This window comes from Xenia sp. Carnegie-2017, unplaced genomic scaffold, assembly GCF_021976095.1.
Source record: "Xenia sp. Carnegie-2017 unplaced genomic scaffold, XeniaSp_v1 HiC_scaffold_1, whole genome shotgun sequence".
Lineage (NCBI taxonomy): Eukaryota > Metazoa > Cnidaria > Anthozoa > Malacalcyonacea > Xeniidae > Xenia > Xenia sp. Carnegie-2017.
The window spans coordinates 10,361,299-10,374,415 of NW_025813402.1; positions in this window are offsets into that span (position 1 = coordinate 10,361,299).

Here is a 13,117-nt window from a genome sequence, read left to right on the forward strand (position 1 = left end):
CAAATTGATCTGCACTCTGATTCTTAGTTATAGAATTTTTAAGAAAGAAGTACGACTTTTCTTATCAAATAGCAACTCTACTGCGTAGTCTCTAATTTTACTTCTATTTATACCAATGGTTTCGTGCGTAGGAAATAAATTTTCGTCCCAGATGTGACTTAAAAAAGGGAAATTATGTACAATAATTATGAAACTATAAGTTCATACTTTACGTCAAGGAAACTACACCTTAATTCTAAGCACGAAAGGCTATTTTTACAATGGTTTTATGTAGGATTATTTTCTAACTGTAATGAGTTACACAACCATGTTTATTATTATTCAATGTTTATTAAGGGCAATAGATTGGTTTCACATCAGTGGAAACTGTTGTTAAGGTTGAATTCGGAGGACAAGCAAACGGCATTATGCACAGTTTCCACACAAAGAAACCTTCGTATTATTTAAAAAATAATATTAATCGACATTCAAGTTCTATATGTGGTGCGGAAACTGTGTGATAATGGCCTTTATGGATGTGAAACCGTTCTATTAAAACAGAATACAAATAACCAGCTCAATACTTGCATGTAAGCTATAAAAGTTGCTTGTGTATATACCTATGAATAAAAAATTCTGACGTTTTGAAAAGAAACATTTTGTGAATAGGAGAAGCATTTTGACACAAGTTTATTATGACTGTGCAATGACTTTACATAAAGCTTTGAGGAGCAATTGACGATATGACGTCAATACAAGCCGCTGACATATTTCTGCTCCCACGCACCGGATGCCCTAGCTGCAGCATTTCAACTCATTTTTTGTGAAAATATTGAATCAAACAAACAAAAAAATTGCCGCATATTTATTTTCACGGGACAGACAAAGTTTTAAGACCAACATTATTTTTGGGTGGAGTTCCCCTGTGTAGCATTATAACACCGGAAGTTATTAGCTATGACGTAACAGTACAAAATTTTCGTTAATAACTTTTGAAAAACAAGTCCGATTTGAAATCTGATTTCAGATTCGGAAAGAGCGTTAAAAATTAGGTGGGGGTATCCAGGCGGAAAGCCATATAAGGCCCTAACACGCAAATTTCGACGAATTGTTCGACAAAATGCAAATTTTAAATTTTTAATAAAAGTTTGCATAATATTTTCAAGGAAATTTCCTTTGTGAAATCTCATTTCGTATGAAGTTATTCTTACTTTTTATGAAAATTTAGCAGATTGAAAAGCCTGGTTAGAGCGCTTTAGAAAGTTTCATTCCTTGGTTTTAAAGAGATTTTAAGAAACATTTAAGTATTTCTGTCATGTTTTGGCTCTGTTAATTCTAAATCTATGTAATAGACTTTAGTTAAATAACTATGGATTTCTAGGTATAGCCTACAATCATTAGTGCTGAAGTGGTACATGAGCAATTTCGCTCAAATTTGGACTGAACATTGCCCTAATGTGTCTAAACAATTTTTTAAAATTTTAAGTGTGTAGCGTTGTTAAACCGGAAGTTATTAGCTATGACGTAACAGTACAAAATTTTCGTTAATAACTTTTGAAAAACAAGTCCGATTTGAATTCTGATTTCAGATTCGGAACGAGCGTTAAAAATTAGATGGGGGGTATTCGGGGAGAAAGCAATATGAAGGCCCTAACAGGCAAATTTCGACGAAATTTTCGACAAAATGGAAATTTTTAAATTTTTAATGAAAGTTTACATAGTATTTTCAAGGAAATTTCCTTTGTGAAATCTCATTTCGTATGAAGTTATTTTTACTTTTTATGAAAATTTAGCAGATTGGAAAGCCTGGTTAGAGCGCTTTAGAACGTTTCATTTCTTGGTTTTAAAGAGATTTTAAAAAACATTTAAGTATTGCTGTCATGTTTTGGCTCGGTTAATTCTAAATCTATGTAATAGACTTTAGTCAAGTAACAATGAATTTCTAGCTATAGCCTACAATTATTAGTGCTAAAGTGGTACCCCGCGATTTCGCTCAAATTTGGACTGATCATTGCCCTAATGTGTCTAAACAATTTATAAAAATGTTAAGTGTGTAGCGTTGTTGAACCGGAAGTTATTAGCTATGACGTAATAGTACAAAATTTTCGTTAATAACTTTTGAAGAACGAGTCCGATTTGAAATCTGATTTCAGATTCGGGAAGAGCGTTAAAAATTAGATTGGGAGTATCCAGGGGAAAGCAATATGAAGGCCTAACAAGCAAATTTGGACGAAATTTTCGACAAAATGCAAATTTTTAAATTTTTAATAAAAGTTTGCATAATATTTTCAAGGAAATTTCCTTTGTGAAATCTCATTTCGTATGAAGTTATTCTTACTTTTTATGAAAATTTAGCAGATTGAAAAGCCTGGTTAGAGCGCTTTAGAAAGTTTCATTCCTTGGTTTTAAAGAGATTTTAAGAAACATTTAAGTATTTCTGTCATGTTTTGGCTCTGTTAATTCTAAATCTATGTAATAGACTTTAGTTAAATAACTATGGATTTCTAGGTATAGCCTACAATCATTAGTGCTGAAGTGGTACATGAGCAATTTCGCTCAAATTTGGACTGAACATTGCCCTAATGTGTCTAAACAATTTTAAAATTTTAAGTGTGTAGCGTTGTTAAACCGGAAGTTATTAGCTATGACGTAACAGTACAAAATTTTCGTTAATAACTTTGAAAAACAAGTCCGATTTGAATTCTGATTTCAGATTCGGAACGAGCGTTAAAAATTAGATGGGGTATTCGGGAGAAAGCAATATGAAGGCCTAACAGGCAAATTTCGACGAAATTTTCGACAAAATGGAAATTTTAAATTTTAATGAAAGTTTACATAGTATTTTCAAGGAAATTTCCTTTGTGAAATCTCATTTCGTATGAAGTTATTTTACTTTTTATGAAAATTTAGCAGATTGGAAAGCCTGGTTAGAGCGCTTTAGAACGTTTCATTTCTTGGTTTTAAAGAGATTTTAAAAAACATTTAAGTATTGCTGTCATGTTTTGGCTCGGTTAATTCTAAATCTATGTAATAGACTTTAGTCAAGTAACAATGAATTTCTAGCTATAGCCTACAATTATTAGTGCTAAAGTGGTACCCCGCGATTTCGCTCAAATTTGGACTGATCATTGCCCTAATGTGTCTAAACAATTTATAAAAATGTTAAGTGTAGCGTTGTTGAACCGGAAGTTATTAGCTATGACGTAATAGTACAAAATTTTCGTTAATAACTTTTGAAGAACGAGTCCGATTTGAAATCTGATTTCAGATTCGGAAGAGCGTTAAAAATTAGATTGGGAGTATCCAGGGGAAAGCAATATGAAGGCCTAACAAGCAAATTTGGACGAAATTTTCGACAAAATGCAAATTTTTAAATTTTTAATAAAAGTTTGCATAATATTTTCAAGGAAATTTCCTTTGTGAAATCTCATTTCGTATGAAGTTATTTTTAATTTCAATGAAAATTTAGCAGATTGGAAAGCCTGGTTAGAGCGCTTTAGAACGTTTCATTCCTTGGTTTTAAAGAGATTTTAAAAAAACATTTAAGTATTTCTGTCATATTTTGGCTCTGTTAATCCTAATCTATGTAATAGACTTTAGTTAAATAACTATGGATTTCTAGGTATAGCCTACAATCATTAGTGCTGAAGTGGTACATGAGCGATTTCGCTCAAATTTGGACTGAACATTGCCCTTATGTGTCTAAACAATTTTTTAAAATCTTAAGTGTGTAGCGTTGTTGAACCGGAAGTTATTAGCTATGACGTAATAGTACAAAATTTTCGTTAATAACTTTTGAAAAACAAGTCCGATTTGAAATCTGATTTCAGATTCGGAAAGAGCGTTAAAAATTAGATGGGGTGTGTTCGGGGGAAAGCAATATGAAGGCCCTAACACGCAAATTTCGACGAAATAATCGACAAAATGCAAATTTTTTAAATTTTTAGTAAAAGTTTGCATAATATTTTCAAGGAAATTTCCTTTGTGAAATCTCATTTCGCATGAAGTTATTTTTCCTTCTTATGAAAATTTAGCAGATTGGAAAGCCTGGTTAGAGCGTTTTAGAACGTTTCAGTTCTTGCTTTTAAAGAGAATTTAAAAAATATTAAGTATTGCTGTCATGTTGTGACATTGTTAATCTTCGTACATGACTTATGTTAAAGAACTATGAATTTTTAGCTATAGCTTACAATTATTAATGCTGAAGTGGTACATGTACATATAGATAAGATAATCTTACGTAATTGAACAGTATTTCTGTTATTTAAGTAATAATAACTAAGTTTTACCATGTCATGTCAGAGGAAATATGTTCTAATTTTCTGATATTGCATAATTACATGTAATTCTCTGTAATGTTGAAATATCTATTAACTGATGTTTGGAAACATTTGCTGTAACACCTTGTTTAACATGTTACTTTGTAATATAGGAACATGTTATTATTCTTAGCACAATCTAGAGACTGTTGCAGGTTTCAATTTTTTAGATAAAAACATTTTTCATTATTCAGTTTATTAAGGATTTTAATTATAAAAATATTCTTGAATTTTTAGATAATTTGAGCTCAAGGAAAGGGATGTTTTGTCAATTAGAACATAATGACAAATGCTGATAGTGTTCAGAATAGAATAAACACATCTTCACGAACTTTTTATTAAAGCAGTTGCTATAAGAGATATTGTAACAAATTACACTTATCAGAATCTTTGTAAACATGACATTAAATACATAATACCTAAACCTTGCTTTTTACAATATGTTCTAATACAAAACGAATTTGAAAAATATATCATGAAACATGTGTTAGCAAAAGATTCTCTAATTATACATGAATATATCATTAACGTATGTTTTAAAGTGGTTCTATGACGAAAACTTAACGTTAAAAAATCATCGATTTTAGCATTCAATATTTTAAACACATATCATTTATTGTTTTCGTAAAATATAAGCAAAAATAATAATATAACGAGGGAGTTATGAACATTTGAAATGTCTAATTTTCATGTCCGCCATTAAAATCGGCCATTTTGAATATTTGCAATCAGCAAAGGTCTGTGACGTCATAGTCTTAACACGGCAAGAAGCGCACATTGGAAAGTATACAAAGTAATACATAAATAGAGCAAAAAAATGTCAAATTCATTGAGATCTAGCTCGCTCTCTGAGTCTTCGATCGAGACAAACGCATCGATTTCTTCATCGGAATTTGTGACGGCAAATTCGAACGTATCTAATTCGGAAATTTTGCCATTTGTCGATAATATTGAACCGCTTGCTTCGCCCGATGAAATTGCTGAGTACGAAGCTGCAGTCGCAGAAGAACAGCGGGTTGAAGACATGCTGCAAGATCGTTTTGATGCTCGTGTTGATGTTACTTCATGGTAAGATGTCATTCTTAGTGTTTTACTTTGATCTGAATCGTTTGCCGTTAGCTATGATAACTTTATGGAAACATACAATTTGGCCAATATTAAAGGTGTGAATGTGGCCATTGTGCATTGGATCTTGTTGTCAACCCTCAAGAGTGCCGATGCTGCATGGAAATAGAGCAATTCCGTGGTAAAATGTATCAGTTCGAAATCGATGAAAGGAAATGCATTTTGGATCACCCTGGCTTTAACGAAGTTTGCCTAAAGGAATTTGTTCTTCAAGCAGCTTCGTTAGGTTTAAAGACGAAAGGTCATCGCATGAAACAGACACTTCATTTTGTATTTCATTTAAAACCTTAGTATAAATGTATATTATATATTGAAAGTTTGCCTGGATGTATTATTGGTTCTCTCAAAATGTGAAAATTTATCATCTGCAATATGTGTAAGTATGTAATAATTGCAACTTGTGCTAACCTGACGCCGCTCTCTTGACGTTGTTGGTGTTTGTGATTTCTTCCAAATAGTAGGTACGACACCAGGTTTGAGCCGTCTAGTCATACCACCCAAATGGAATAAACGCTCAAAACAATCATCCGAGAAGTGATTCAAACAAATCATAAATCGAATTTCGCGCAAACTTGGATTAAAGTTTGCGCACTTCGTCCGAACAAATTTAACTCAAATTCTTCTCAAAGACTCGTCGTTTTGGCTTTTATGTAATGAAATGCCTGTAATTCTATCAGACTTGTTACTGCAATCTTGCACGACACAGCGTGTTGAAGGCATGTTAAAAAAATTTAGTTATACAACCTTTTAAATCTTTATTTGTATATAGTGTTATATTGTAAACAGCCGCGAGTTAAGACTGTGACGTCACAAGCACCTTCCTTCTTGAAAATTCAAATATGGCGCATTTTAATGGCGGGTCTTAAAGTTAAAGTGTTATTGCTGCGTAACAACTCGAGCAGCATGAAATACATTGCGATAAAATTTCGCCAGAAGAGATGTTTTTACATACACTATTAATCTATGAAAAAAAAACGAGAGGCAAAATTTTCGTCATAGTACCACTTTAACAGAAGATGTGCATCATTTAATGTCGTAAAATGTGCGATTGTAGAACAAGTTTTTAAAAGGCCTCTAGTGCTATTCAGGACATGAATTTTGGCTTTTCAGAAAGACATTTGGTGTTCATCGTGAGATCTATTTTCCCATTTCAGAAAGGTCACTTTTGTTTCAGTTGACATCAATATTGTTTTTCAAAAAGACCTTTGACGTTTTCCATGCCATCAGTTCCCCCTATTCAGAAAGGCTTCTAGTTTTACATGTGACATCAATTTTGTCATTTTTGAACGATCTGTGGTGTTCATAGTTAAATCATTTTGAAAAATGTTGACATTCATAGGTATGAATGTCAATTCAAATTCTGATATGATAGTATGATATCACAATATTTATGTAATTATTAAGGAAAAGGAATTATGTACACAAAATTAGCTTTTAATTTGTTGAGATGTTGAAAATGAATAAGTTTTAACAAATCTCGATTCTTTGGTTTCACTTAGGAAAATGCTATATTTACAAAGATATATTGTAATTTCATGAAAATAGAAATTTCACAAGCGGAAGGTTCAAGTGGAAAATCAGAACAAAGCTACGATTATTTTCTTTCTGCTGTTTCACCTGAATATTTGTTTCAATAAGGATGATTGTTTTCCTGTTAATTGGAGTATTTTAAAGAATAAAGTTTTAAACTTACAGGTGTTTAATTATTAAAGTATATGGTTTCATTATTCCGTTTTGTATCACTCCAAATTCAGTAGTGATGTTTCGTTTGTTATATTAAAACAATTTACATGTTCTTTAATTAAACTGTATTGGACATTAGTATGGGGTGAGTAGCTGAATGGTTAATGGCGTGAGCTGTAAGCCAGACGGCGCGGGTTCGATCCCGGCTCGTGGCACATTTGGCAATGTGTCTGTAAACCTAGCAGCCTGTCGCACTGTGTCACGCTGATATCAGCGTTGTAATTGCGTGAAGGGTACGAGTGATTGTAGTCTGGTCAGCTGCCTTCACTATAATTTCAGTAACCAGGATGTTCCACTTCTTGAACCCTCATACGTCGTAATCGACGGAGTCCATTATGGACATTACAAAATATTTGTGATCAAATCTTGTTTCAAGGTATGTACTTTTAAATTTGCTTATTGCTTTTTATAATTATTATTACTACTTATTGACAGTTTTTGTAATATTTTTAATAATAGTAGAAAAGATCATATATCTTCAATATAATATAACAATCTAAGAATGTGTACATTTTTGGCAAGAGTCCCTTGTTATATTAGATCGTTGACGACTTATGGAATTCATTGTATTATAGCTTTAAATATGCACAACGTATTAGAATAAACTCAACAACGAATTAATGCTATATTAACGATCTTTAAGATATTGTAGAATTCATTCGTTTTTGATAGCATTTTACAAGAAGTATTACTGTTTGAATTAATTTATAAGCAAAAAACGCGTTCATACAATTTACAATTTATTTCGACATATTTCGCCTAAAATTTATAAAAATTTCATCATGTAATGACTAGAGGAATGGCTAGTTTTGAGTTTTGAGCGATTTATTTCTAGCCTGTGAGCGTTGTCATGTGATTTCTGTTTCACCTTACACTGGAACAATTAGTGCCATAGTGATAGCGACATATGATTGGCAATGATCAGGAAGCCGATCGGCATGCTTTGAATGTCATTTTTCAGTGCTATACATCTTATTGCAATTAAACCATGGGGAATTGACTCGACATCATTTGTTTTCATAAAAAACGTATTTTCATTGTCTTATTAAAAATCAAAGACAGTTTGAGCGAAAGTTTTCTTTTAGATGCTATTAACGTATCGCCATGAAAACAGATGTTCTGCATTAAAAATCATTCCAGAAGGAAATATTACACAAAACTAACATCACACTAAATGTTAAAGACTGAGATTTCATCTATATGTAGAAATTTAAGTGTATGTTACATTGGTCTTGTTTGTTTTGCCATATCTAAAAATGAAAACTCTAAAATTCTGAGCAAATTGTGTAAGTGTTTCATTGCGTTTTAATTTATGCATGTTGTTGATGGCAGAGAAACATCATTTACAATCGTTCTAAAACCTGTCCACGTAATAAAATTTTTATCAACAGAAGGCATTTACTGCATGATATATAATGAAGTGAATTGTTTTACAAAAGCTTGAGTATTTCAGGACATATTTAGGTTGAAACAATCAATTCTAAAATTGTGTATCTTATTAAAATAAAATCCGTTGCCAAAGAGTTAAGTAATTTTAAAGAAAAAGGATATTTGTAGAGAAAAAAAAGCTTTTTATTTTCTTCAGATGTTAAAGTAAGATTAAATTCCAAAACAAATTTTTATTCTTAAGTGTCAATTACGAAAATAATATGTTTAAAAAGATATAACGTAATTTCATGAAAATGGAAATTTGAAAAGTGGAAGCATGAAGTGGAACATCAAAACAATATAACGATCACTTTTTCAAAATGTTAGTTTGTGTGACATTATTGAGAAGGATTCACTAGTTTATACAGATTATTCTGTATTACCAAACAAGAAAGTACTTTAAATATCAGTATAAGATATATGTTTAATAAATTAAAAGGGTTTTGTATCCAAGTACGTGTTTTTTTTAAGCATAATTTGAGCAAAGTTAATTGGTTTGTACCGTGGAGTTTAATTTCATTATAAATAATAAAAGATTGATATCAAGATAGTACTATTGGGAATACTTTTAAAAGTATTGTACTTATATAGTTATTATCAATTTGATGTAAATTATTATTTGTGCCTGTTAAAAATGGAAGTGAATTCTTATGAGGAGTTTTGGTCGATAAGGCAAATTCATGTTATTGGATCTTATCCAATTGAGCAGTGGAGAGAATGGAAAGAAGCGCAAATGTCGATGAGGCAAAACAGAGTAGAGGAGGCAACACGTTTGTTCGAAGAGAGCGAAATAGGTATAACAATATCGAGAAGTCAAGAATTAACTGAAAATGAAGGTTATGCATTGCGGAAATGGGCAACAAATAAGTCTTGGTCTTTTTGTGCCAAATGTAAATTGTTGCATCGTGAAAAGCTTTTGCCAAATTATAATACAGCTAAATTCAAAACGGTTAGGAAATGTATTTGCCAAAGTAATCAATATCATATTCCGCAAATGCTACAAATTCCTATGTGTTTACACAAACTTAGTCCAAAAGAAATACTTGCGCTTCATCCTTTCCCGTTTCATACAGGCAATTACACTGTTCAAAAGCACGGCTATAGACAAAAAGATGGCATTTTTCATGTGTCTTGTTCAGAGAAATCAGTTCTTGAAAAAATAGCAAATTTAGATGAAGGTAGCTATGTTAAATGCATGCTAGCATACCGTTACCTGACAAGATCAGCGACAAGTAAATATTCTCATTTTATTCAACGACGTGAGGAGTATATTGTGTCTTTATATGTTTGTAAATGATGATCGTCCAGGTTAATAAAGTCCTGAGAAGGACTATTTTTGTTGTTGTTGACTGACGTTTCGACAACCTTAGCGGTAGTCATCTTCAGAGTCAAATGAGGAGTAAACGTCAGGTTAGCCGTATTTGTTGTCTGGTTCTTACGTCATTGTATTGTGTGTACAGGAAATGTGTATTGTCATTGTGGATTAGTGTGAAGTGAAAAATTTTATTTTTAGTTGTGATGTGTGATTTAGGTGTGACGTTTTTAGTTGTAGTGTGTGGGTGTCAATTGTGTATTGTCATTGTGAATTAGTTTGAAGTATAATGTTTTTAGTTGATCGTTTGTTTGTATTGTGAATAAGTCGTTTGTAAGGTGCCGGTAATTGCTGTGATCTGTTGAGGGGGGTTTGTTCCAAGTTGGTATACCAACTTTCTAATGTAAGCTGTTGTCTATAGTCAGTACTGTTAGTGATGCATTTTGCCGAGTCCCAGTCAATGTTGTGCTTTGTGATTCGGTGATGTTCGGCAATGTGATTAGTTTTGTCTTGTTTCTTAGTAGCTCGTTTGTGCTCAGTAAGTCTTATGTTTAAGTTCCTGCCAGTTTCCCCGATATAGGAGGCGTGGCAATCGGAGCAGTTTATTTTGTAAACTGCACCTTGTCGTTCGTTGGGTTGTTCTTTGTCCTTTATGTTCGTTAGTACTTGTCGTAATGTTGTGATTGGTTTATGTGCGACACGTATGTTGTATAGTCGTAAGATACGCGAGATAGTCTCAGACGTACCTTTGATGTAAGGTATCGTTGCTGTTGTCACTGAGTTGTTCGTTTCGTTGGGTTCGTTGGGTTTGTAAGTGTTGCGTTTGATAAAGTCAGAGTTATAGTTGTTTTGTCAAAACACGTTTGAGATAGTTGTTTTCGTTTTGTAGAGCGTCCGGTGAATCACATATGATTTGTGCACGTCTTGTTAATGTTCTGATTGTGGTGGCTTTGTGTGATGTAGGGTTGTAAGATGATTGGTCTAGTAGTCGGTCAGTATGTGTTGGCTTGCGATAAACTGTTGTTCCTAGTTTTGATTGTCATGTTTTACCAAACAGTCGAGAAAAGGAAGAGTTCCGTTTTCTTCGACATCTTTGGTAAAATGTATGGCTGTTCTGTTTGTTGATGTGAGTATGGAAGTCATCAATCTCGTCTGCATGTAGTGCTGTGATTGTGTCATCTAAGTAGCGAAACCAAAAGGTAGTGCATGTTTGTAAGTCATGAGTGCCCGTTCCTCTATAGATTGCATTACAATTTCAGCAACTACAACAGAAACGGGCGAGCCCATTGCTGTCCAATGTAATTGTTTGTAGTGTGTTCCTTTGTATTGGAAGTAAGTCGAGGTGAGGCAGAGCTCTAGTAACTCCATAATGTCTTCTGTCGGTAATGGCAGTACGTCCGTGGTGTTTGTAATGAGGGTTTTTGTACAAGTAAGTGCCAGATTAAGTGGAATACTGGTGAACAGTGATTTCACATCAAAGACACTAGTATATAGTTGTCCGGTATTTGTATAGTGCACAGTTTTTAATGATAGTTTCAGTGGATTGTAGCTTGTGTTTTGATTTGTTTGTAAGTGGTTGCAGTATGTTAGTCAAGCAATTCGAAAGTTCGTAAGTAGGCGAACCACAGAATGATACAATTGGCCGCATGGGTATTTGTGGTTTGTGAAGTTTTGGTAGTCCGTATAGTCTGGGTGGTCGTGGTACTGAACATCTGAGTCGATAGTAAATACGTTCAGATATAATGTTAGATTTTCTAGAGAAGATCTTGCTGTTAAGTTTCCGTACTAGTGATGGTGTTGGGTCTCGTTTGAGTTGTTCGTACGTTTGTCTGTCGTTCACAAGTGCGTCCATTTTGTTAAAGTAATCATTCCTGTCCATGACCACAGTCACGCGTCCTTTGTCTGCTGGTAAAATGACGATGTTGTTGTCGTGTTTTAGTCGTTTGAGTGCTTGTTGTTCGTCTTTTGTCAAGTTGTTGTCACGTATAGAGGACGATTGTAAAGTGGAGGTAATACGTTTATCAAAAGTGAATGCAAACTTTTTCACTTCTTCGTTTAAAAATACATTTTGTTGGTTATCACGTGATATTTTTTCTTTATAAATTACTTCAATTATTTTTTCATTATCTTTTACACACTCATTTATCGAATCAAATGTTATTTTTCTTTTCCCATCACCCTTTAAAGAAAATCCTTTCGCATGCACTATTTCATTATTTTTATCTGTTTTAAAAGAATAAGTTTTTGTCCCCGTAGAACAAAATGATACAATATATTCACCATTTTTTAATTCATTAGTAAGATCACCTAGGTAATTACCAGTTTTAATATCATTTCCATCAACACTAATGGAAATTATTGAATCGGTATCATAATATAAAACTTTGTCATCCAACTTATGTAATATATGTAAAAGCTCTAATCTTGCAAAACTTGTTACAAAAGAAGCAATAACAACATTACGATTGGGTAAAATTGACGAACATGTTTCATTTTTTTTATGTGTTGTTCTTAAAATATCCGAAGACACGATATTTAAAGAAGTTAATTCATTAGTATGATTGTTTGCTAAATACAGTAAATCATATAAGTTATTAATAAATGATACTGTAACTGCATCATTTTGTGCAAATTTTCCCCATAATGAATTTAAAATCATTTTAACAATGGTACGAATACATATATTTTTCTTAATATTACTTCTATCTAATTGAATTCCCTCGTGTTCATAATAATCTAATATAAATTCGTTTAATTTTTCTTCATTAACAGTTTCATCCTCATAGGAATACCACTACTTTCTTGTTTCATTTTCATAAAGTTGTCTACAAATTCCCGAAAATTTTACCCTTATTTTTATAATGATAAATTTCGTATGGGTGATATCCTTTTACAATATTATCAATTTCGAGTGATTTTGGAAAGTCTGCTACTTTCATAGACAAAAATGAAAAACTATCAATAATTTGCAGATTAATTTCTTTTATTTTTAAAGATAAAATTTTATTCCCTTTCATTACAGTTTCTGGAATTAAATTTTTTTTCTGTCAATAAGTATTTTAATAAAATATTGTGTCAAATCTACCACCATTATGCGCAATCCAAACAGAATTTTGTTGTTCTAACATAAACTGAGCTAATCGTGATGTTACATCATAATTATTAAAATCAAAGACAAATTGACGATAACCACAACAGTCAACAGGATCAA